At 40.0% G+C, this 3,203-nt stretch overlaps 1 pseudogene; it reads left to right on the plus strand.

Moving 5' to 3' along the window:
* The first annotated feature begins 717 nt into the window (after positions 1-717).
* Positions 718-2,348, plus strand: LOC118342055 (annotated as a pseudogene).
* The last annotated feature ends 855 nt before the right edge of the window (positions 2,349-3,203 follow it).

Raw genomic sequence — 3,203 nt, forward strand, 5'->3', positions numbered from 1 at the left:
TTTATAATTTTGTTCAGTGTATAAGGCTTTTTTTATTCAAGCAATTCCAGTACAAAAATGTCCAAAAGCTTATATAGTTTAAATGCTTAATGTGTATTTTGTGCTGTGTTGAGACATTAAAGATAATTATTTTATTTTATCTTTCACCAGCCCAGCCTTTTAGCCTTTTACTATTTTGATTCACTGTCACCACTCTCAGCTGCAACAGGTAGTATTTAGTGGCCCTGAGTGCTTAACGCAATGCAACTTATAGGAAAAGACAACCGCTTTACCAATTTGACAAGTGGATAGCATTTAGAAAAATCCTGCAAAGTGAGAAGAAAAAAAAACAGAAAGAAACTAAAAACAGTCCAATTTTGTCTGTGTTGCAGAGTTTCTGTATTTGGTTGTGTTTTGTCTCCCAAAAACATTTTTCTAAATGTGTGTGTTGTTAAATTGGTGTTTTTGTAATTTGCTAGGGTTTTTCATAATTTCTAGACCTAAAGTTATATATATAAATATTATTTAAGACAATGTCGGTTAAGGCCCCAAATGTTTTTTTTTTTTTTTCTGTCAGGGCACCTCCCTCCTCTCAAACCACCTGGTATATCCACAGAGACAAAACATCACTGGTCAATATTTTTATGCGGCACCAAAATGTCTTAATATAAGTGTAAGCTTTTGATTTGTATGAAAGTACATGTGATGCCACCCAGTGGTGTAGCTCTCATACACAGTATGACGTCCACACAGAGGTGGTCAGAGAAGGCATGGGCACTCTTACAGCTGTTGTTGGTGGCGTCTTTCTCTCAGGCTGAGGAGCCGGTGTGCAGGCGGATAGGGGATCCTGAGATCCCCCAGCTGTCTAAAGATGGGGACATTATATTGGGGGGAATCTTCTCTTTCCACAATACATGGAAAAACAGACAGGATACCTACATGCACAAACCACTGCCACTGCAGTGCACCAGGTAAATTACATTGGAAAAATGTGTTCATTTTACAAAGATTGAAGAGGAAGTAAGTACAGATACAAAACAGGTTATGGAATGAATATTGAATTTAGAAATATTGCATGTTGTGTGTATTGATACCATCAAATAATTTCATTGACTATGCTATTGTTTTAATTTCAAGGATTAATTGTTAAAAGATCAAACATTTTTTAACTGTCTCCATCAAGTTTGAATTTCAGAGGGTTCCAGTATGCCCAGGCTATGCTCTTTGCCATAGAGGAGATTAATAACAGCACAGACCTCCTGCCTGGAATCTCTCTGGGCTATAAGATCTATGATGCCTGTGCCTCCATTGCCAGAGGTGTGAGGGTTGCACTGGCCTTGGCTAATGGTAATGAAGGGGTATCTGCACCCTCTGATGCTCCATGTACCAGACCTGCCCAAGTGCAGGCCATTATGGGAGATACCTTTTCCTCTATTTGCATCGCTATAGCTACTGTCATCGGACCCTTTCATATCCCACTGGTGGGTAAGATTGGTAAAATGAAATTTAATTTGTGAAAAACAATCATTAGTGTGTAATTCTTCCAGCTGGTCATGGGGTTTAAAAACACTGTAGTGTGTTGTGTAAATGTTTTATATTTTATATTTTACATCTTTATCTTGGGATATCATTTCTCTTTTCTTTTAGATCAGCCACTATGCTTTACTTGTCGGCTTGTCTCAGTGATAAAACCAAGCTTACCCATCCTTCCTCAGAACAATACCCAGTGACTACTACCAGGAGCAGAGCGCCCTGGGGGCCCAGTTGCGTAAAGCACTCTTGGGGGGTTGGACTTGGTTGGAGCTATTAGAACAAATGATGAGTTACGGCAATAATGGTATGGCACATTTACAGAAACAGCCCAGCAGCTGGGCATTTGTTTAGAATACTCTGTATCTGTCTTTAGGACAGATCCACCAGATAAAATACAAAAGATAATTGATATTATCAAGGCTTCCACTTCAAAGGTCATTGTCACCTTCCTCTCCCCCACAGAGTTGTATGTGATAATAAACGAGTTGGCTCAACACAACCTGACTGGGTACCAGTGGGTAGGTACTGAGGCCTGGATCTTTGATTCTGAAAGCGCAGCAGTGGATAGGCATCACATTCTGGATGGTGCCATAGGCCTGTCTATCCCTGCAGCACTTGTCAGTGGCATGGAAGAGTTCATGTTGAATGTGAAGCCACTTAATTCATCAAGTAATGGATTGTTTACAGAGTTTTGGGAGAAATTATTTAGCTGTAAGTTCACACAGTCAAAGTCATCAACAGGGAATCAGAGAGTGTATAGGCCTCAGCCTGCGATTATCAAAGCGGTCGGATCGCCTCAAACCAAAACAGATATGAGGCTATCTAGTCAGCCATAATATAAATGTCCAGCACTGTGCAACTATAAGGGAAAATGTTAAGGCATTCCTTGTTCGTTTTCTTTGCAGACACAGAGTCATAATCATGCACTCACCATTAGCTAGTACATACAATTAAAATAAATAGCCTACTTACATGAGACCTTAAGGTAGACTTTACCGACGCAAGTAGTAGCTCGACCTGTTGTGATTCTGGTCGCCGCAAATTTAAACGATTTATTATATGGCAGAGTCAGCTGTTTGCCCTGTCAGGTAAAGAATTGCATCATAAAGACCCAACTGTTGACCCAAGGCCACAGTGACTTTTCTGCTGGCTTGCTCAGTTTGTATATATTTCCTGATACTTTGCTGGTGGGTCGTCCATTTATCTGCAATTAAGTCCACCTCATTCTCCCTTCCATTTGTTTTGATTGACATGAATCAGTCTCTGATATGTGCTGTCAAATTAGAGGAGTACTTATGCACACTTAATGGTAGACCATTATCCGAAGAATATCTTTTGATTGTCTGTTGCCTCTCAGTGAGACAGACGAAGACAATATATAATATTAGAAATGTGAAATATCTTTTCTCTTAGCTTGGATATAACTTGATGTACCCCAATACTGCTGATATCAATGTCTTTGGGTGTTCAAACTCACCGTAAAAGACAAGCTGCCACCTTCGGTCGTTATCATGTTGTGTTACTTCACACGCTGGAGAAGTTTATGACTGTTGCGTGGGGTACAGCATACCACTGCCTTTAGTAAAACGTATTCATGGAAAGGCAGCCATGAGCGACGGGTATCGGGTGTGCTGTTTGTTTGCTCACCTCCAATCAGTATTTCTTTCTTCTTCCAGTATTTCTCTTGATTT

Source organism: Morone saxatilis, unplaced genomic scaffold (genome assembly GCF_004916995.1).
Source record: "Morone saxatilis isolate NCDOM2014 unplaced genomic scaffold, NCSU_SB_2.0 Contig8, whole genome shotgun sequence".
NCBI lineage: Eukaryota > Metazoa > Chordata > Actinopteri > Moronidae > Morone > Morone saxatilis.